Genomic DNA, 23,888 nt, shown 5'->3' with positions numbered 1-23,888 from the left:
TGTGGGCTACAGTCCATGGGGTAGCAAAGAGTTGGACACAACTTAGCAATTAAACAACAAGTATTTAAAACTAGGATAGTAGTGGAATCTCCTAAGAAACAGGTAAAGCCGAAAAAGAAGGGAAATCTGAGGACAGGGTTGTCGGGCTTTCTGATATTTTGAGGTCAGAAAGTGAAAGTCCTCAGCTGTATCTGACTCTGCGACCCCAGAGACTGTTGCCAGCCAGGCTCCTCTGTCCATGGAATTCTGCCATGCCCTCCTCCAGGGGATCTTCCCAACCCAGGAATCAAACCCTGTCTTCTGCATTGTGGGTGGATTCCTTACCTTCTGAGCCACCAGGGAAGCTCAAGAAGACTGCAGTGGGTAGCCTCTCCCTTCTCCAGGGGATCTTCCTGACCCAGGAATCAAACCGGGGTCTCCTGCATTGCAGTCAGATTCTTTACCAGCTGAGCTACCAGGGAAGCCCAAACAACAGAGAAGGAACAAGTAGAAAGAGGAAGAACAGGAGATAAGAAAAGGTTGAAAATAAAACTACGTGAGTGCTGCATTGGGAAGAAATCTAGAGAACAAGCATTTCAGGAAGGAGAGTGGGTTTGCTGTGTCCACTGATGCTGAAAGTTGGTTTAAAATGAAGACCAAGAATTTAGGCATCATCCTTCAAAAGACTGATGTTGTCATGACATTAGTATAAGAAACACTTGTTCAGCGATGGGGATGGAGGTTCCAGGTGGAATGATCTAAGACAGAATAGTAGCTGAGAAAGATAAGGACGCAGATGGTAGATGGAGAAATGAAACTAACTACAGGTGAGATTAAGGTACATTTGAGCACTAATGGGAATGAATCATTAAACTGATCGAGCAGGAAAAGCAAGAGAGAAAGGAAGACATTTCAAGAGTCCGAGGAGAATTGTTGTTGTTGTTTAGTCACTAAGTCATGTCCAACTCTTTTTCAACTCCATGGACTGTAGGCCATCAGGCTCCTCCGTCCATGGGATTTCCCAGACAAGGATACTGGAGTGGGTACCATTTCCATCTCCGGGGGATCTTCCCAACCCAGGAATCAAACCCGAGTCTCCTGCATTTGCAGGTGGGTTCTTTACCACCTCGAAACCAGGGAAGCACCAGGGGAGAATAGATTCAGAGTATATAAATGTCCTTAAAAAAAGAACAAGGACAATTTGTATATTTTAAAGGGAGATGAATCACATGTGATATGGATGGCGGTAGACTGGTAGAAGTGGTTGTAGTTGTTAATGGATGGTCAAAGACAGCAGCGTTGGAAATTAAGATTTTAGAATTGGTGCAGTTCCTGATGATGACAAAGACTTTGGTCTGTCTTGGAAACAAACAATCGCTTAAGTCAGATGAATGAAGAAACACTGTAGAATCTATTGAAGTAAAAGAACTGATAGGCTGTTGGTAATCCATCTATATGGATAGCAAAGTTGTGAAGAATGATAATAGGTGCAAAAATCAATAAAACTGATTTCTGGGAATTCTTGGTTGTCCAGTGGTTAGCACTCCTCATTCTCACTGCCGAGGGCCCAGGTTCAATCCCTGGTTGGGGAGCTAAGATCACATGAGCTGCATGGAGCAGTCAAAAAAGAAAAGAAAAAAAGAAAAAGATAGTGATCCAGATACAAACACCCACTTGGCTGTTCTCCTAGATTCATTGTGACCCACACCCAAGCCCTTGGATGACTCCTTAGGGGTCTCTGGTCAACCCCACACCTGACTAGGAGCCAGAAAAATACCTCAAAGTGGGAAGCAGGAACAGGTATCAGATGGTTCTCCACCTGGTACATCATAGCTGGATGCTGCTTACAAACTATTCCGAAGGGTGGAGACCTCGAAGCCCAGAACCAGGGTAGTACCACAGTATATAAAGTGAGATCACAGTAAAGTGTTACCGATATTCTTTCTTTTGTGATTCATTTTTATGAAAACAGTACTGTACATGATTTTTTAATTTTTAAAATACAATTACTTGAATGCTTTTGATTTGTGTTCTTTTGTTTTTCTCCTGACCAGTTGAACTAAAAATATCTGAGAAACAATTCTTTCTTGCTAAGGAACATCTGATTGCTTTTCCTTCTGAGGAGGGTAAATATCTGTATTTTTAATATATGTTTTATGCCCTTTCACTGCATAACTGCTTCTATTAAATGACATTGTTGTTAAGTCATGTCTGACTCTTTGTGACCCCATGGACTATAGCATTCTAAGCTGCTCTGTCCTCCACCATCTCCTGGAGTTTTTTCAAATTCATGTCCAACAAGTTGGTGATGCTAACTAGCCATCTCATCCTCTGCCTCCCCTTCTCCTTTTGCCTTCAATCTTTCCCATCATCAGGGTCTTTTTCAATGAGCCAGCTCTTTGCATCAGGTGGCCAAAGTATAATCTATGTAAAAAATTCATAATAACAACAGACTCAGAGTTGTTAAATAATTTATTTAAATGACATGATACATTACTAAGATAAATGCTCTAGGATCCTAAAATCTGGGTGAGTCTGTTGCCTGCTTTAAAGGAATGTCTCCCTTCCATGGGGTATAGGAGACACTGATTTAAAAGAGGGAGAGACAGAGAAGGAGAAAGACAAAGGGAAACATAGAAAGAGACAAAGAGTGAAATCAGGATGCAATCTCAGACAAATATGTCCACATATTGGAAGAAATCCCTATGCTTTTCCAGACATTTCTTGGCTAATATGAAAAATGTGGATACATCCAGCTAACTGACTGGAAAATACTCTTTGGGGCTGTAAATGTGTTCCCCCCTCACCCCCGAGGCTGTACCTGTGTGGTTTAATTGAAGAGTTTCTTGAGCAGACGTTGTCGGAAACTCAGGGAAAGGGCGCCAAGAGTTTCTTAGAAATGTATTTCATGGTGCAGTATCAAGGGATAGCATTTATTTTGGATGTGCTTCCATGGGAGTACTGAGGTGCCGTGGGGTAATCTTGCTTTTTTCCCCCTACATGAGATGTTAGTGATCCTAAATTAATTACAAACCGAAAATTAACATGCTCCCTAACGGAAATATCTTAGTGTTTCGTCTTCGCCTTTTCAAAATTCTGGGGGACTTGGCTCTGAACAAATTACAGTCCCACGTATCAAAGGATCCAGTGTGCGTTAATTCTGTTACTCACTCAAAGGAGATTTTTCGTTTCTCTTTCCCTTTTCTGTTTGATCTCTTCTAAAGCAACACCGCAAATAGAAAATGCACCAGATTCAATAATCTACAAAATAAATTAATCTGCAAGTAACGCACTAGCATTCAGAGAATCAAGCTAGTATCTGAGGGGGAAAGACCCCACTTCCAAGAAGACAACTGAAGTGTCAAAGTCTTCTTCACTGTGGGCGGTTCCTTCCACGCAGAATGGAAAGGAGGGATGTCTTGCCTTCTTTGTCCTTTGCATGCACTCATGTACGCTCCGAGGGGAGGGATAGTCTTGAACTAGCCCGCACTTGACTGTTCACGAGCAGTTAACAGTGATTTGCACTAATGGGTTATGAAAAGCAGAGGGCAGAAGATGCTGGAGTTAGTCTAGAGAGAGGATACTTTTGGAACTGTTTCCATTTGGTCTCCGGAGGGTCTTTCTTAACATGACAGCAGTGATGGGGTAGGTAGAATACCTCAGATCTTCATCTATAATTCATACCATGAATTGTTTTTAATATAACTGTGTTTATTTGGCTGCCCTGGGTCTTAGTTGCAGCATATGGGACCTAGTTCCCTGACCAGGGATCAAACCCGGGGTCCCCTATATTGAGAGTGTAGCGTCTGAGCCACTGGACCACAAGGAATGCCCTGCATCATGAAGCTTAATGAGGAGAAGCCATGGTTCTCATTTCACCTTCGTGCTTAACTCTCGTCTCTCCTTATTTCCATGGAAGGAATTATTTATGTCACTTTCAAAGCTGAGTGTTCCAAAACACCAACCTGAAGAAAAGCCGTCTTTTGCAAACCTGGCTCCTTCACGATTTCCCTACAAGAGGTACTTACTTTGGCTTTTGAAGATTTTTCTACGTGAAAGCCTGGCCTTAAGTGAATATCCTGTTTGTTTCCACAAAGCGCATAATTAGCTGAATGAATGAAAATGTAACTGTGAATTTAAAAACAAAATGCTCATGAATAATCTTTAATTCCAGTAGTTTCGTTCCAGATAACTAGTGGTTCCTTCAAAGTGCTTAATTAAGGAGTGGGTCACGTACCTTGTGCTGATAAGGTAGTCCTCATTGCGCTCAGTCCCGTCTGACTCTTTGGAACCCCATGGACTGTCTCCCGCCAGGCTTCTCTGTCCATGGGACTTTTCTCCAGGCCAGAATACTGGAGTGGTTGCCGTGCCCTCCTCCAGGGGATCTTCACAACTCAGGGATCAAGCCACATCTTTGGTGTCTCTTGGGCTGGGAGGTTCTTTACCACTGGTACCATAAGATTACCTTCTAGTGGGTAGTTAGTAGTAGTTAGTAGTTCAGTCACTCAGTCGTGTCCGACTCTTTGTGACCCCATGGACTGCAGCACGCCAGGCCTCCCTGTCCATCACAAACTCCCGGAGCTTACTCAAACTCAAGTCCATCGCATCGGTGATGCCATCCAACCATCTCATCCTCCGTTGTCCCCTTCTCCTCCTGCCTTCAATCATTCCAGCATCAGGGTCTTTTCCAATGAGTCAGTTCTTTGCATCAGGTGGCCAAAGTATTGGAGTTATAGCTTCAGCATCAGTCCTTTCAATGAATATTCAGAACTGATTTCCTTTAGGATGGACTGGTTGGATCTCCTTGCAGTCCAAGTCTAGTGAGTAATTTTTCAGTATTCATCAATGGCCTTATAGATGTTCACTTGATTCTGTAATCCACATTCTAGATTATATCTTTCTGGAACATAACAATAGCAATGCATGCAGGCATGTTCAGAAAAGCTACACGTCATGCTAAGCAAAAGTATACCTGGTAAATTAAAATAATATTCATAGTAAAATCTATGTTACAGAAAAAAAAATTTATGATATGGTGAAATGCTCAGAATATATAATTAATTTGAAAGAGATTTTGAAACAGATGATATAGTTTGACCTGTTTTTAAGGAACAGAGAGTCTGTGCAATTCACCATGAGACTCACGTGTGTTTCCAACCACTCTTAGCATTGATATTTGAAAATATTATTTTTAAGCAATTTTCCCCCAAATTATAGGCCCAGTGATAAAGAATCTGCTTACCAGTTCAGGAGATGCAGGAGATGTGTGTTTTTTCTCTGGGTCAGGAAGATCCCCTATATAAGGAAATGGCAACCCACTCCAGTATTCTTCCCTGGAGAAGCCCATGGACAGAGGAGCCTGGTAGGGTGGAGTCCATGAATTGCAAAGAGTTGGACCTGACTTAGAGACTAAGCTTGCATGCAAATACTCTTTAATCAAAAAAAAAAAAAAATGCAGGTTCTATTGGGGGAATTCTCTGGTGGTCCAGCGGTTTAGACTCCGTGCTTCCAATGCAGGGGGCACAAGTTCAATCCCTGGTTAGGGAACTAAGATCCCACATGCCGCATGTCAAAATTTTTAAATAAATGAAAATTAGACTTTAAGAAATGCTCCATAGGGAGTGGTGGTAGAGTATTTGGTGACTCCCTTTGTAGAAATGAGAATCAGGTTGGGGCAGCAGAAAATCATAAGGAGACATTCGCGTGACTTATCTTAGACTTGGGTGTTTGCACTCATGTCGTCAGAGACAGCTGATTAAGTCCCAAAGCATGGTGACGACCAGAATTCTGATCTCTAGTTTAGACTCTGTGGCTTTGGCCCCTGGAAACTTCTCTGATTGACTTTTTTTTTCTAACGCATTCCTGCAGTCCCAAGAGGTCAGTGCTCTAAGTCACCCTTGTGGGAACCTCCCTTTCAAACTCGACACGCACCCCAGTGTAGCTCAGAGGACTCACGGGACCACCTGCTCCACACGCTGGCTTCTCCCCTGACAATAAGCCATTCCTGCATTCTGGAGTCCAGAGAATATAGTAAGTCCTTCCTGTGAAGTTACCCAACCTCAGAAAATGCATTTCTGCACCTGGGTACTGCCGCCTCCTCTCGTACGAGGGCGCCCACCCCCTGGTCATGACTGTACCCTCCCCATGTGTTACAATGTTCTGTTCTCTGAATTTCAGCTGTAAAGTGAATAATTACACAACACCGTCATATTACCTCAAGCGCTCAAAATATATGGCTGGAAAACAGAGGATAGAGTCAAAAAAAACCAGCTTATTTTTTCCTTTTTACACACGTTCATATTTGACTTTTAAAGTTCTCTTCTTTTAGCCAGAAAGTACAGCTCGTAGTGTGACAATAAAAACCCAGTAACACCCCAATCAGGTACACATTATGCTCATAGAGGTCCGTCCCGAGGGATTTTAGGGCAATGAAAAACCCATATATATCCACAGCAGCCCGTAATGTGGCTTAAGCAACAAGACTACTGCTGACTGGGAACTTTTCCTGTATTTACGTGTCCTTGTAAGATGCAGAAAGAAAAATAAATAGACAGATTAAAAATGTACCTTCCATTCCACCACATTTGGCCATTCCTAACTCAGCCCTCAGGCTTTTCCTGCAGTGGGAGGGTCCGGTAAATATAATAAATAAATACACGGAGGGAAGTACCTTCTCATGTCCCCGCTGCTACTCAGCTTATTCCCCGCAGCAAAGGACTGGGTTTCACTTTTATCATTATTGTAGCTGGCAGTCGTTTAGGTAATTATCCAGTGCTTATTAAGAAGCTTAATTAAATTATTTATGACATTGACCTCCCGAAAGAGTTAATTCCTTAAAATTCCCTTACGTAAGGATGGAATACTATTTTATCTTGTGAAGGAAACAGGGGAGAGGTGAGCTGAGCAGATTTCTAACTAGGTTATAAATGGACTGAAGAATCCCATGCTCCTGGTTCTGCTTTTGCTTCCAACTGGGTTTGGAACACAAAGAAATTCAGATGAATCATAGTGTCGTCAACAATGATTTCTCCTGCCTTCCCATGAAGATGTCAGCATGCATTTGTCCTTCCAGATTGACCTGGCTATGTCAGCATCAAAGGGAGAAGTGATGGAGGATTATTCTCTTTCCATGAGAATGAAGTTCTTCCGTTTTTCTAAGGTTTAAAAAGAAAACACATCTTATTAGAAACCTGGGCCTTCCCAAAAATGTTATGATGGCAAATGGCATGGCAAGACTATTTTGAAGTGCTGTCTTGTTTTTTAGTGGTCGTAGTGACAGACAGAAATTACTGTCTTCTCTCGTATTCTGCTCCACAGGAATTAGCTGAATAGGGTGTAGAGTTATTTGGCCTATGTTCTCTGCATTAATAAGCCTAAGACTAGAATTGACTACATGGTCCTGTCTTGTCCATCTCAGTCTTTTGACTGAGGTTGTTTGAAAACTTATATTCTAGATGAAAGGTTGCTCTTCTTATCCTGTCCTGCTAAGATTGAATTTTTACCCCTCACCTAACAACAAGCAGAATAATTTCAGATAGATGCTGTGCTGCATTCTATTCAGTGGCTGATTTATTTTTCCTTGATGTACTCTGGTGACACAAATTTGCAGGTAAATTCGGTGAACATCCAAAGCTATAGTAACTTAACACATCTACAGATGATATTGGGGGAAAAATATGCCTCTCATTTAAAACATTAGCTTTTGTAATAATGGGAGCTAATCAAATAGAGCTGTTTATGTACTTCAAGGCAATATTGAAATGCTACTTATTTCTTATCTTGTCTTCATCTTCTTGGTAGCATGCCAATAACTGTTCGTGATCAACAAGACTCCACCATACGGCCTGTAGGCAGTTTGCTTTTAGAAATCAAAATTTTCATAACTGATAAAGAGAAAGCAGCCTGATCAGTGATTCTAAATATGTCCCATAGCTGTTTCTGTTCGTTTGCTGACACACAGCATTTTATAAATTGTGATTCTGGGCAGAATAAAGAGGTAAATGAATCAAATATACAAAGGCATGGGGTTTCTCAGGTGGCTCAGTGGTAAAGATTCTGCCTGCCAATCCAGGAGACACAGGTTCAATCCCTGGGTCAGGAAGATACCCTGGAGGAGGAAATGGCAACCCACTCCAATTCTTGCCTGGAGATTTCCATGGACAGAAGAGCCTGGCTGGCTACTGTCCATGGGGTCGCAAAGAGTCGGACGCAACTGAGCACTCACACACACATACAAAGGTATATTTAAAGTCAGCATTCATCACATGTCTGCAGAACTAATTATTTCACCTTTTCTTTCCTCATCCCTCCCTGATCTTCCTGAGAGATTCAGCTTAGGGCCACAGTGGTAAATTAGGAAACATCAGGAGAGCTAATGAGATATTTACAAGAAGACTCAGTTTTTCAAGAAGCTGATTTTTCAGACTTGAAGAGTCGGAGATAAACCCCATTGCCATGTATAAGTTTATAAGACAGATTTCGCAGCGCGTCCCCAGCGCATCACGAACGACGCCTGCTATAAACGATGACATGTGAAAATGGACGTCAGCCCGCGTGCTCCCAGCAGCAGCTGCCTCTTCCCCGGTCTCCCTGGCTCCAGCCTCTTCCTGTTCCAGCCTGGCCCACATTCTCCTGCCAGAATAAACTTCCTGGGGTAGCAGAGAACCCAGTTTGAGCCTAAACCCTGTCTGGGCTGGCCATTCAAACTGATGGACAGTTACGACAAGATGTTTATCTGGACGAGGGCTCGGGAAGCCTTTGGGAGAAAGTCATCTTGAGGGGAAAAAAAAGAGAATTGAAAAGGAAAGCTCCCTCGGGTACTAAATCCTGAGTTGTCAGAGGGGAGAGATGGTTCTGAATTCACCTGGGAACCTATGAATATTCTCCTGGCTTTTGAGTTTTCATCCAGAGGAAAGCTGACGAACTAAAGCGAGGAGAAACTTTATACGGAAGTTCCTGTCTGTCTTCAGAGCCAAACAAGCATCGGTTGATATGCTGCAAACTGTGGGGAGCCCCGGGGGTAAAGGTTACTTGCCCCCAGTCCTCTGCAGCCCAGAGGATTCAGAGGGTGGTGTCTGCCGGTAGAACTCAGAGTGTGCCGCAGGGTAGATGTTCTCTTAAAAAAAGTGCCGTCAGAGATCGGGAGACACCTTGCTCTGTGATGGCAGTCAGTGAGACACGCGGGCAGGACCCGGGTCCCGGCTGTAGGGCTGGTTCTACACAAGGGAGGCACCCCATTTATTTATGGCCACGTGTGACCTGCTCCCCAAGACTGTGAGAAATACTTCACGCAGCTTTAGAAGGAGCTGAAGCTTTTTTTTTTTTTTTAAGATTTATTTATTTATTTTGGGGGCTGCGCTGGGTCTTCCTTGCGGTGCTTCGTTGCCCCGTGGCAGGTGGGATCTTCCTGGACCAGGGATCGAACCCGTGTCCCCTGCATTGCAACACGGACTCTTAACCACTGGACCACCAAGGAAGCCCGGAGCTGAAGGACTGAGTGAGTGTGTGGAGGGGAAGAGATAGGGGAACTGGCCCTATAAAAATTGCAAAATATTTAAATCCTGTGGAAAATTCAGAAAATGCTAACATCTAAGCATCCCTGACCCAGGTAAAAGATATGTTAATACTTTGCCATCTTTGCTTGAGATTCCCATTTTACACTTTTTCTATTTTAAAAATAAAACGTTATAAATCATTATATAACATTATACATCTATGCTCCTCTTTATTTCCCTGTAGGGAATTATCATCAGGAAGTTGACAAATGTGAATCCATTCATCCTTTTGTTTTTGTTTTTGAATTTTAATAATAGTATGTTATACACAGATTTCAAAATTTCCAAACCATTTACATTTTAAAAAAATTGTCAATCTAGTTCCTTTGTTTATAACATTGTACTGTATGCCATCACTTGAGTGAACTCTAATTAATTGATGCATTTGAGACCCTGAGGTGTATGCTATTGTTTTTTAGAGCAGGGTTTCCACACACGAGTTCATGGTACAGGTCCCATGTTCAGAATATTCCAGAAAGTTCTATGGTTCTATGTGGAATAAACCATTCCTTATGGCTTCATCCTGAACCATGTGGACATGGACATTCCTAAACCATATCCAGGCTGTCAGTTGGGTTGAGCCACTTTCAGACGTGATTCCTCCTTCCTCTCTTCCCCGAGGTAGAGCAGCCCCTGCCCGTGCCACTCAAATGGACATTTCACAAACTTTTCTGCTACTGTTTTTTCTAAAACCCTTTCTCCTATCTGGGGTACCTTTCTCAGGCCAACACCACCATCCATTCAGAGAATCACAAGTTGGTTTTGAAGCCCAGATTTTCACTTAGTTTTCAACCCACAGTTGATTTACTCTTCTGTCTCTGGATTTTCATGTTTCATCTCAATGATAGGGCTGTTATACCTGGCTTTCCTCTTCTGTTATGACACCTGTGTGCTTTCCCAGACTTGATCTCTGGATCATCCTTGGGTCCTTTTACAGTGTAAAAATAATTGCATTAATAAATTAAAACAAACAAACAAAAAAAGCATTTGGAAATGCTTAAATTGACTGGAGGTGATCACAATGAATCTGAAGTTGATCTCTGTGTCCCTTAAGCCAAAGCCAATGACTTCACTATTCATGACATCAACTGTCCTCCCTAGGATTGTAATCAGATGCCAAGTATGTGTGTCTGTGTTCAGTCATGTCTGACTCTTTGAAGCTCCCTGGACTGTATGTAGTCTGCCAGGCTCCTCTGTCCATGGGATTCTCCAGGCGACAATACTGGAGTGGGTTCCCATTTCCAGTCACCAGCACCCCAGGACAGTGCTGGCAGTCAGGGGCAAGATGCATAGGAAAATGCATTTTCTGTTAGTTATCTCAGAGCTTGTGTGTGTGTTCGTGTGCGTGTATACTCCTTGGTCACGTACTTCACTGCGATTAAGAGCGATTCAGACGGTAGTATAGAGGCAGTTCTAGATGGAGCTGGCTTAAGTCAGAGAAAACCCTTTTTGCCAGGAGGGAAATCCTGGATTGACAGGTAGAGACTCAGGCTCGCATCCCTGTCCCCGGTCCAGATCTCAGGCATCTCTGCTGAGAGCCGAAGCCTGCTGCTCCATTAGAAAGAAAATCACTTGGCTCCCCTAGCCTTTTGCGTCCAATTTATGTCCAATTTGCAGACTTTCAACATTGCAATCTCACAGTTCATAAAATCAAGCTCAGCCTGGGCTAAGTCTCCAGGTAATGGATTTAGGATCACGGGAGGTGTTAGCTGCAGTTCGTGATGGGTAACTTTCTTGTTAACTAAAGTCTCTTTAGCTAAATGAGTTCCAGGTTTAAGTCTCCCTTCTTTCTTTTTTTTGGCAGAGGTCTGGGGGATGGGGGTGGGGTGGGCACAGAACTTTATTAGGCTGCGCGTGGAGAGCTTTTCATTGCAAAGGCAACAGAAAAAAAAAAAAAATTGGGATAAGCCAGTCTTTGTATAAACGGAAGGTGGTGAAAGGAGAGCTGTGTATGGGGGCTGGAGGATCAACCCTCCGGCTCCACTCCGCTAGGCAGGGGCTCCGGGAGGCGGCCCGGTGCTCACGGCGGAGCCAGGCCATTTCCGCAGGTAACTGGGCGCTGCGGGGAGACAGAAACCGCAGGTGGAGGGGGGCCGGAGGCAGGCGGTGTGGACACTGGGCGTCTCTCCCCACTCCCGTGCCCTCGTCCTCCACAACCAACTCACTTTCACCCACCACCCTTGGGGGACTTCTAATCAGTACCCCATTGTTGAAGGCGGGTCAGTTGAATATTCTAGGTGTGTGTCTGAGCATGTGTGTGTGTGTGTGTAAGCGCACACCACACCGAAACACGGGTGTGTGCTCATAGGACCCGCCGAGGATCCGTTCCAGGATCCTGGAGGGAAGTGGGCCTTCTAAGAGCCGTGGTTCCTTGACTGTCAGTCTCAGGAGTCGGGTTAATTGGACGTCTGCGTTTTTAAAACAAGTCATTTATTGAGTCACTCCACTTAAAAAGCTAATGAAATGCTCTTTAATTTGGGCTGTTATTCTTTAAACCAAGACGAGCCACTTCTATATTTAATTTCTTTGAAAAATCATTTCCCCTATAAAAGTCGCATGGCTGCCTCTGCGTCGTCGCTCACCCGTGTGTTCACGTCTCTTAAACTCTTCAAGGAGCTTTCTAGCTCCCCGCGCCCGATTGCTTTTCCCCTTGGTCTTCCTGTTCACTCTGAAGCTTTCCTTGTCTCTTCTGGTCTCTAAGAGAGCGTGGCCAGACAGCCTGCTTTCAGAGAAGCAAGTACTGCTCCCAGTCTCGGGACTTCCAGTCCCAGAGTTGAGTGTTTCCCTCAGTGTCTTTTCCTTGCATATGATGAAAATGCTCGTTGTTACACGCACGTGTTTACAGATCAGAGTTTCTCCTGTCTTAGGGAGAGTGTTGGCCCCTGGGCCAGTATGGACATTGTATACATTGTTTATTTCAAGACTGATAAATCAGAGGCTGTTATGGTATTAGGGTTTTATATATATAGGAAGACAATTCTACATATATAAAATGTAGACATGGCTTGTCTTGGTTTAAAGAATAACAGCCCGAATTAAAGAGCATTTAATTAGCTTTTTAATAAGAATATTCTTCCTGTACATATAAAACCCTAATACCATAATAGGCTGTCTCTCATACATATATATATATGTATATATATATATGTACACACACACACATATACTGTCTCATATATATACACATATATATGTATATATGTATATAGGAGAAGGAAATGGCAAACCCACTCCAATATTCTTGCCTGGAAAACCATATAGATTGAGGAGCCTTGTGAGCTATAGTTCCTGGAGTCGCAAAGAGCCACACATGACTTAGTGACTGAACAATAACAACAATATATATATATATACACACACATATACATATAAATTATATTCCTAATATTTACAACAATCTATTAACCTGATAAGAAATGTATCCCTACAGATGTGCAAGTGGACAAAATGGAAGCACAGTAAGGTACCTATATAACAGTAACTGTAACTATATATACATGTATAATATCATAATATAAATCTCCTATCTTTGAACAGATGCTCAGTACATAGTGGGGATTTTTTTTCTTAATTGGGAGAGGTTTGCATGATACTCTCCCTGTCCTGTGTCTCTCAACATTTAATGAGAAAAAAAAAATTCTTGTTTTAAAAACTCTGCATAAACTCATTTCACCTTCTTGCTCTTGTAGAAACACTCACTATACAGGTTTGAGAAAGGTCTTCAAGGAAATACACTAGAATACTGTGGAAATGAGTGGCAGAGACTCTGGGATCTCAGTCTAATTTATCAACACACACGTACATGATCTTTGGGGAAACCATTTAATCAGACAGCCGTAGGACGACCTTGAGGGTTTGCTGGAATCACCTCTGGCCGGTGCCGTTCTTTCTCTCCTCCTACTGGCCCCTGAGGACAGAGCTGCTCCTTCCTGAGCTGAGCGGGCTCTGTCCTCCTCTTCCCGGCTCCTCGGAGGCAGAGAGATGACTACCCAAAGGCTGGTCCATTGGCCCCGGGCCCCAGGTCTTATGAATCACCAAGTCTCATTCAAAGGAGTTACCACCATGCAGAGACTTGATTTCCGTGCCCCAGTCTATGAATCGAAGGGAAAAGAAGCTGAAATACGAGTGGGAAAATTTAAGTCACCTTAGTCCTATGCCTCTGGAGACAAACTGCTCGCTCAGAACCTGGCCTCTGGGCTTCTGCGTCTTTTGGTTTGTGCGAGGCGTCTGGAGGGAAGCCCTGAGGGAAGCGTGGTGTCCTGGGTGAGAAAGGTGGTTAACCTGAAGCCCAAACACCTCCTGCCACCACACGCTCCCGAGCAGACCAGAGCTCGTCCTTACGAGCCAAACATCAGAACGCGTCTACCCAGTGAGGTTGGGACAGTTATGCAGGGGTAGCGGTATCCTATTTTTAAAAAACAGATGGGGGATTCCTAGGTGTTCAGGGTTTGGCAAACAAATTTAGCAAAATATGTTCGATTTGGAAATGGAGAGGACAGCCTGTCCCCAGGACATTTGTCTTTTATTTCTGTTAACATAGAATGAGCTTAAAAATGACTGTTTTTAATGCATCAAAACTCTATTGGTTCAAAAAGGACATCAGCAAGACAAATATTAGGAAAGTAAAAGCAGGTTTATCACTAGCTGGAATTAATACAGCTGTCTATAAAAGAAAGCAAGAGAACCCACAAAAATAATTAGAAGTAACAGCTGTGTGTTGTTGGCAGCTAGCTATAAGGTTAATACAGAGAGATTAGTTGCTTTCCTAAAAATCAAAACTAGCCTCAAATTAAATTTGAGATTAGTCACTTACTAAGTGACTATGTTCAACCTTTCTGCGTCTTTTTATTTATCTCTAAAATGAAGCCAGTAACAGTTCCCGTTTCAAGTAATTGTTTTAAGAATAACTGACATAGCATCTCTAAAACATTCGGCATCCAGTCTCCTATAGACTTGACTAATCAATATAACCTGTTAGTTTTAATAGGTTAAACGTGAAATTAAAGTGATTTCATCCAAAATTGCCATTAAAATGTCAAAAAGTTCTTAGAAAAATTTCAGGGAAAAAAATGTAGGATCGATAAAAAAACTACTAGACCTTGCTATGGGATATCACATGGAGTTTGACTAATGAAATACGCTGCCTTTATAAATTAAGAAGCTTAATATTATAGTGATATCAGCTTAGATACAATCCATTGATTGACTAGGGTTTCCTGTGTGTCTGCTACTCTATAATGCTTAGTGGGTGTCTGTATCTCAATTACATTTATATCAACTCAGTGAAGAAAGAATTATATTGCTTAGTTTATGAAAGAATTTGCATCTTAAGGAAAAAGCACAAGTCTGTACAGCTGATAATGGAGGAATATGAAATTGAATAAAAGTGTACAATTTATTTCTAATTTGAAAAATTAACAGGACCTTGTCAATGTGTTAGTCACTCAATCGTGTCTGACTCTTTACAGCCCAACAGACTATAGCCCACCAGGCTCCTCTGTTCATGGGATTCTCCAGGCAAGAACACTAGAGTGGGGCGCCATTCCTTTCTCCAGGGGATCTTCACAACCCAGGGATCGAACCCAGGTCTCCTACATTGCAGGCAGATTCTTAACCCCTGAGCCACCAGGGAAGTCCCAATAGGACTTTGAAACTGCCTAGATGGTTCAAAGTTAACCTGGAAAAGATAAATCCATGAGAATAGTCAAGGGCACTTTTCAAGCCAAGAACAGCATATGTACAATCGTCTCTCCAGGTATTAAAATATAAAAGCATGAAAGGTAGGTTAATGGTACAGAGTACCTTCAAGAAATAGGATCAAGAATAAATGATGATCATCTTAGCTTGCTGCTTTAAAACCAGAATCTGAAATGCATGTCTTGGTCCAGATAGCTTGTTGCATGCAGGGAATGGTCCCATGGGTAGGAGCAGACCACTGGGAAGGCTGAACGCAGGGCAGAGGGTGAGCTGATCGAGAGATGCCCAATCCAGGTAACTCCACAGCTAGGAGCCTGGGACTCGGTCCCACTGGGGACACTCCAAGGAGCCACGGAGAATACAGCGTCTTCATCCAGGGACAGAAGAGTTGTGTGTTTATCCAGTCTCCCATCCCACGAACTGTGCAGGGGTTACCCTCGGTCAAGGGTACTGTTCACTTGACCGTCCGGGTCTGTGCTGTGTTAGTGACTGAGTGGTTTCCCCTAGCATTCTATGCAACTGTGGCTGAGAAAGTCCCGGGGCCGAAAGGGAGAGGGTTGTTTCCACCGGAAGCACGCTGCAGTCCGATCCCCATCCGCTGGTGGCTGCCGCAGCGAGGAGCAGAGTATAAAACAGGCTGAAAAGATGTACTGAGGCAAGGGAGGCATTAGATACAGTGAAGTGGTTTGTAGGAAAAGTGGCACTTCAAAAACACCGGGGAAATAGTGTTTTATTTGATTATAGAGTTAGGAAAACTGCTTAAAAGATGAGGAAAACTGAAGTTTCCTAAGGTGAAATTCCAGGTATAATAAGGTAAATGGTAGAAAATAAAAATACTAAAGGATTAGAAGAAAATTCAGGTGAGTCGTTTTTCTTTGTTTGTTTTAGTTTTTGTTTTCTAACCATCTTAGGAATGGAGCCATAATATTTAAGGCTGAAAACCGTGGATGAAAATATTACAACTAATTTTTTATAGTTGTTTTTTTAAAGTTAAGCCAAAATAGCTTTTGCTCTTCAAAAGTTGGCTTTTTTTCCCTCCAACTAAATAGTTTTATTAAATTAAATAAACATATCTGAATTTTGACTATTTAGTTGCCAAGTTCTCAAACCCACTCTCTGTACTAACATACTGCATGTAATATTCTGTGTCCAGCACTTAGTCACTGAAAAACATTTGATCAAAGAGAGAATCTAAACTATCCTTAAATATATAGCTTAGATCGAGACACATTTTTTAGGATCAAAGTCCCATTTATACTCCTAATCTACGAGGGATGTAGATGCAAAGATTTCCTGTCTTAATTTCACTGCTATTTATATTTTTTAATATGGTAATTTGAGACATATCTTTTTTTGGTCAGAGTTGGAGAAAACTGTGGTTTAGTGGTGCTACCCACATATGCAGAAATTGTTTTATTTTCACAGAATTATAAAGTGAAGAATTTAGGCAATTAATTGATTAATTTTTATCATCACCACCCTCTAGCCCTCATGCCTAAGCATGTGCCATCAAAACCTTTCTTCTCTAAGTTATAAATATATTTAGCTATTTCTCTACTTAGCCTTGATGGTGATACAATTTATATGTTCAGAAAGTGGGTTGATTAACAGAGGGTAGCTTAAATATGGGGCTTCCCAAAGATGGCAAAGACTCTGCTCAAAATGTGGGAGACCCAAGTTCTATCCCTGGGTCAGGAAGATCCCCTGGAGGAGAAAATACTCTCGAGTATTCTTGCCTGGGGAATCCCATGGACAGAGGAGCTGGGGGTGGGGGTGGGGGTGGCGGCTATAGTCCACGGGGTTGCAAAGAGTCGGACACAACTGAGTGACTAACACTTTTCATGTTAGTAAGCTTTCATCACGGGACGCTTTGCAAGATGCTCTCAAATGTGCAATGAGTTAGAACTTTTTTTTTTTTCTAATTCAAATAATTTTTCAACCTCTTCCCTATAACAGTCTCACTTTTATAGTCAGTGTAAATCGGAGTAAAAACAGGTTCTAGCCTGAAGTCCTCTAGGAGACACATTAAGTTGTAGGACCAAAGCTAAACAAAATAGAAAAAAGAAAACAGAAACAACAAAAATAACCTTTCAGCTGTGTGATTTTCAGGAGAGTGCTGTATAGAAATGGTCCTAGTCATGAACCTTAGATTAAGGAAATAGTCCAAATAATATGTATGTGGCAGCCTGTGTTTCTCTGAAATGGATTTCAGATCCAGTGGGATCAAAGGTTTCGATTTGGGTTTTGTAACTGACTTGCCTTTAATCTGCTCTGAGGACTTAGTAAACATAGGTGATGGATAAGTAAAACAACTGGACAATTAGGTAAGAAAAAAAATCAGCCATAAATTGATTGTCTAGTGTGCATTAAACCCAAAGAAACTTTTTTTTTCTTTTTTAATTTTCCAGGTTTCGGCACCATAGGGAAGTGTGATTTTGGGCAGAATTTGTGAAGCTCTTCTCCATGGGCCTTGATGGAGAACATCTTTGGGAAATAATCTACAGCTAGAATTTGTCCTGGTTTGTACTTCTTTTTCCTCTCAGCCTGTCATGTTCTTTATAATTTTATTTTTTTTAGTTTAATAGTATGCAAAGACTTGAATGTACAAGGCTGTCATACTTTCCACTGGGCTTCAAAGAAAGAAAGCAGAATGAAGCTTGTTGTAAACTTTAATTTCCATTTTCTGCTTTATGTAACCTTATTTTAGTAGCTCCAGTAAAATGTAACCACATTAACCAACACTTAATTTGGACTCCATGACGAAAGAAGGCCAAAAATAGCTCAGAAACAAACAAATTTGGAAGTGTGCGTCTGCGGCCACATCAGATGTTGTCAAGTCACAACTTCTCATTTGTAGGTTAAAAAAAGAGAGAGAGAAAGGAGGATGATGGGAACCAATTGCTGACAGTGTTTGGGCAATCAAGCTTCATTTTTCTTTTCTCCTGTTTGGTGCTGTAGTTGCTAAGCAAAATTGTATAATGAAATGACATTATGAATTGAAAGGTGATGCTTTACTGAATTCAAATTGTAAACAGTATTACTAGTCAGTGGCATTTTCGTATGAAGTTTATTACATGTTCAATTACTAAAATCAGGATCTCTACTCAGATTAGTGAAACTACAGTAGACTTGATCCTATCTGAAAATACTATGTGAGTTTGATACTAAAGACAACAGTGGGATAAATTCAGTGTTCCTTAAAGGTGTAGTTAACATCTATATTTTCTTTGTACCTATTTATCAATAGACATCAACATTGCTTGTGAGTCACTGCAAAAATACCTTATAATTGTTTAAATTTTACAGCATGCAAAATAATTTTATAGCAGTTTTTCTTTTTTCTTTTTTTTTTTTATCCTAACTGTTGTCCATGTGATGTTTCAAAACACTATCAGTCTTGGATATTCTGATTCCAGATTTATAGCATTTCTAGAATATCCGAATACAATATACACATGCTATATAAAAGCACACTGTTAGGGGACTTCCCTGGAGGTCCGTTGGCTGAGATTCCACACTTCCACTGCAGGGGGCACGGGTTCAGTCCCTAGTGGGGAAACTAGGATCCCACATGCTATGTGGTAGAGCAGCCAAAGTTTTTTTTTTTAAAAGAAGCATCTCAAGTAAATGACTTCAGCTTAAAAAAAAAAATACACCGTTGCACTTTGCCTATTTAAATGCAGATAGTTGAGAGCTGTATTTTAGCAAATTAATATAAAAACTAATGTGTATTCAGGACCTACTTATACCAGGATGTATATTTGTGTTCCAATTATATATTGCCATACAGTCTTATTTAAGGATTCCCTCGTAGCTCAGTCAGTAAAGTATCTGCCTGCAGTGCAGAAGACCTGGGTTCAATTCCTGAATCAGGAAGATCTCCTGGAGAAGGAAATGGCCACCCACTCCAGTATTCTTGCCTGGAGAATCCCACGGACAGAGGAGCCTGGCGGGCTACCTTGCATGGGGCCACCCCCACCACAACCACGAATAGTCTTGGAAGGACAAACTTACTTAAAACTTACCAGCTTAAAACGATAACCATGTTCTTACTGAAAACTTAGCGGCTTAAAACGATAGCCATGTTCTTACTGAAAACTTAGTGGCTTAAAACAATAACCGTTTTCTGTATGTGGTCATGATTCTGCCATTTGGCCAATGCTTTGCAAGCACAGCTCATCGGCTTCAATGGCATCGCTGAGATTTATGCACCCGCTTCCAAGCCTGCTCACTCTCATGGTGCGCAGGCTGATGACTGTTGGAACTCTGATATTAATATATCTGTGTCAGCCAGCCAGCTGGTTCACTTCTGAATCAATTTCTTGGCTCTTCGCCCCCAAGCCTCTCTGTGTGACTAGCTTGGGTCTCCTTGTACCGCTGGGTTCTCAGGCTCTTCCAGAGCAGACGCTTCCTAGAGGTTAGGCTCAGAACTAATTGTGTGGCTTCTGCCCCCTGGTACTGGTTGCTGTGATCCTCAGATCCCACCCTTATTTAAGGGAAGCGACTACATAAGGGTGTGACTATCAGGAGGTGTGTTCCACGGGAGCCATCAGCGTATCACACAGAAACTTGTCCACAAACGTCCACAGTTTTACTCCTGGTGACCCTACCCTGGAGATGACCCAGACGTTTGTCAGTGGATAAACGGCTAAACAAACTATAGTGCATCTATACTAGTGAATACTATTCAACAGTAACAAGGACGACTTGCAAGCACCTGGCTTAATAACCTCAAGGAAATAATGCTTAGTGAACGTAGCTCATCTTAAAAGCATACACCCTACATAATTCCATTTATATAACACCCACAAAATAATGTTTACAGAGATGAAGGATGGATTAGCTATTTATGGGGTTGGGGAAGGTAGGCGTGGCTGTCATGGATCATTGGAAGGAGCCTCAAGGTGATGTTGTAGTTGAGTACCTTGATTGTGGTGGTGCTTAGAGCTGCAGATGTGATAAAATTGCACAGAGCTACACACACACACACACACAATTAAATATATAAACAGTTAAGTCTAAGGTTCTGTAGGTTGAACCGATGTCAATTTCCTACTTGTGATACTGAATTCTAGTTTTAGGAGGTACAGATATTGGAGGAGGCTGGGAGAAAGTTGTTTGAGACTTCCCTGTACATTTTCTTTGTAATTTCCTATGAAGCTTTTAGTGTTTTAAAATTAAAAGTAAAGGGCAAGAAAATGCCCCTTGGGTTCAAAAGAGGGATGGGGGAAATTCGTGCACCCAGAGGACTTTGGGTCCACCCTGGGTACCCGCCTTGTAACGTCCCTAGGATTTGGTCTGTATCCAGGTGTGGTGAGTCCAACAAATAGGAGAAGGTTGCTGCTGGAAAGATGGTTTGTTACCCACAGCTCCCAAGAGAAGGGAGCAGATGCCATGGTTCGCAGGACCACAGCGGAAAGCACGGAGGTGCGTCGGGACGCAGGTAGAGTTTGGGGAAAGCTTGGACCAGAGCCTTTATTGTCACTAGCAGAAAGGGGTGAGGCAGGTAAGCAGCTGAGCAGATTTAGAATTAGAGCCTTTGAAAAATGTCGGCAGGCTCAGCGCCAAGGGGCTGGTGCCAAGTTGTCTGGTATCTGGCCTTTTGTTGCTGCTGTTTTCTAGTCGCTAAGTCATGCCCGACTCTTTGTGGCCCCGTGGACTGTAGCCCGCCAGGCTCCTCTGTCCATGGGATTCTCCAGGCAAGAATACTGGAATGGGTTGCCATTTCCTACTCCAGGGGATCTTCCCAACCCACGGATTGAACCTGAGTCTCCTGCATTGGCAGACAGATTCTCTACCTCTGAGTCATCAGGAAAGCCCAGAGCACCCCTCATCATTTTATAAATTAAAAATAATCTGTAAATACCAACTTCCTCCAAATTAGATGGGAGAACAGTGTTTCAGGAATTGTAGAGATGGGAAGATGGACAGGTCCCTCCAAATTGAAAGAGGTCATTGGGGAGAACTCGTAAGGATTGCTTAGTTTTAGTCAACATCACACATTGAAAACAGGCTTGATAAAACCCCAAACTAAATACATTGTCTCAGAAAATCGAGATACAAGTGATCCACTTTAATAATAGTCTGAAGTCAGAAGACTTTACGATTTTACTCTATTTTTTGCAATATGATATGCAATTAATTCTTCCTTAACGAAACACATTGATTAAAATTTCATTATGTCAACATCTCACAATAAAGCCGGGTCCAGGGAACCCCTTTCTTTTCACTTATTTAAGTCTTTATAATTAATTCTGGATTTATGTCATTTGCTGGTCAATGTTACAGTCACCTTACTAACTACTTAAGCAATTTGAGAGCTGTCGGAGCTCACAGGAACCCCTGAAGCCGTGGGTGCTAACCCACACTTCTAATCTAATCCTTATTTTTGTGAAGTTTCATTTTCCCATGCTGTGGCATTTTCTTTTAGCCAACTAATTAAAAGTTAATGTTTTCATTTTATGCACAACAGTAATTCTGAGTTTAGATTTCGGCTGGACAGATGGGGTGGCATAATTCTGTTCAGTACACAGCCTGGCGACACTTTTTTTTACCCTTTAATTATTTTTTTTTCTATTTCAGTCCCCAAAACGATTTTGTGGTAATTGAGAAACCCAAAAGTATTAGGTGATTGTTGTTCTTTTAGTCACTAAGTCATATCCAATCCTTTTGGGATCACATGGACTGTATCCTGACAGGCTTCTCTGTCCTTCACTGTCTCCCACAGTTTGCTCAGATTCATGTCCATTGAGTGGGTGATGCCATCCAACCATCTCATCCTCTGTCGTCCCTTCTCCACCTGCCCTCAATCTTTCCTGGCATCAGGGTTTTTTTCCCCAGTGAGTCAGCTCTTCGCATCAGGTGGCCAAACTGTCTGTAGAGTCAAAGCTATGGTGTTACACCATATATGAACATGCAGAATTCTCACTGAATTTAAAAACATGTTCATATTCATAAAATGCTTCAAAAATGGCCCCTTTCAGGGCAGATCTTAAATGTCCTCACTGCAGAAAGATGTGGCAATTTTGTGAGACGACGGTGGGGTCAGCTCACCACGAGGTTATCATCGTTTTGCAGTATGTAAGTGTGTGAAATCAACATGCATACAGCCCATGCATACAGAGCGTGGGATGTCAATGGTAACAAAACCAAACAGGAGCATGAGTTACCTAAACGTGTTTTCCACTGTTCTCCACATCTCAGAATAATTTGAGAATGAGAGCTGGGGTCAAATTCTGGGGTTTTTCCTTTGACTAGAAGTGCCACCTTAAGCTCCATCCTTGGGAAGTTCACTCAGTTCAGTTCAGTCGCTCATTCATGTCCGACTCTTTGTGACCCCAGGGACTGCAGCACACCAGGCCTCCCTGTCCATCACCAACTCCTGGAGTTTACTCAAACCCATGTCCATTGAGTCGGTGATGCCATCCAACCATCTCATCCTCTGTCATCCCCTTCTCCTCCTGCCCCCAATCCCTGCAAGCATCAGAGTCTTTTCCAATGAGTCAACTCTTCCTATGAGGTGGCTAAAGTATTGGAGTTTCAGCTTCAGCATCAGTCCTTCCAATGAACACCCAGGACTGATCTCCTTCAGGATGGACTGGTTGGTTAAGCATCTTTTAATTTCATGGCTGCAATCACCATCTGCAGTGATTTTGGCGCCCCAAAAAATAAAGCCAAAACAACACCCAGTTGTGGATGTGACTGGTGACAGAAGCAAGGGAAAGTCACTTCAGTCTTCAGTCTCTAAACATGTCTCTCTAAGGTCTCTGGGGAGATGCAGTGGATTGCGGGTTTATTTTTCTTCTCCATCCATTAACCTTGTCTTAAAGTTTTTCTGGAAGCTGAGCACTTTGAGAGAGAAATGCAAACACGAATGATAGCCTTACAGCGCGTTTCCCCCATTCTTGGTGCTTACAAAGCTCCCAGTCCTTCCTCATCAAACTACAGGACTTGAGCTCCTTCTGTCTCCTGCAATAGCCAGATTCAAACAGGTGTGCTTATTCCTTTCCTTCTGGAAATCTTATCTTCGGACGATCCCCTTTCTGGAGTTCTCCCCAATTCCTGTCTGTCAACACAAGTTCCATCCTACTACTGAGGCTCTGGTCAGTCCTCTAGAGTTATCAGGTCCCAGGTAGAGACGTTTCCTTTCTCTGAAGAGTGTTTAATATCATTGCCCCTGAAGCTGGTGCTACATTCTCTTATTATTTTCTATTTATTCTGCACCAGGCCTTAGTTTCAGCCCTAGGGACCTTCCATCTTTCTTGCGGCAGGCAGGATCTTTAGTTGCAGCATGTGAACTCTTAGTTGCCTCACGTGGGATCTAGTTCCCTGACCAGGGATCTATCCCGAGTCCCCTGCATTGCATCTTGGCCTCTGGACCACCAGGAGAGTCCCTGATGTTACATTTTCTAGTTAGAGATGCTTTTGCATGTTGGATTGTCAGTTCATATCACTTGATCCTGAAACAAGTTAAAAGTGCTTCCAGGGTGAGAGCCAGGATTTTTTCTGTTTTTTTTTTTCTTTAGTCTTTTAATCGATGTCAATTTTATAGGCTAGAAATTCATGATACTACCAGAGGAAACTATTTTCCCTTCATTATTTATTCTTCTCTCACATTTTTCTAAAAAGATTTTTTTAACTTGCATATGATTCTTTCCT

The 23,888-nt window shown here is 42.2% G+C and overlaps 1 long non-coding RNA gene across 2 annotated transcripts in view; it reads left to right on the top strand.

Moving 5' to 3' along the window:
- The first annotated feature begins 11,483 nt into the window (after positions 1 to 11,483).
- The window catches only part of LOC122429958, a 55,285-nt gene continuing 42,880 nt past the window's right edge, over positions 11,484 to 23,888 (top strand). For both annotated transcript variants that reach the window (XR_006266199.1, XR_006266197.1), the window contains exons 1-2: positions 11,484 to 11,581; positions 17,639 to 17,749. This is a non-coding gene — a long non-coding RNA (uncharacterized LOC122429958). The remainder of the gene's footprint in view (positions 11,582 to 17,638; positions 17,750 to 23,888) is intronic.

The sequence above is a fragment of the Cervus canadensis genome, chromosome 1 (genome assembly GCF_019320065.1).
Source record: "Cervus canadensis isolate Bull #8, Minnesota chromosome 1, ASM1932006v1, whole genome shotgun sequence".
Taxonomy (NCBI): Eukaryota; Metazoa; Chordata; class Mammalia; order Artiodactyla; family Cervidae; genus Cervus; species Cervus canadensis.
The sequence above is the reverse complement of the archived record's forward strand: the minus strand, read 5'-3'. Positions and strand labels throughout refer to the sequence as shown.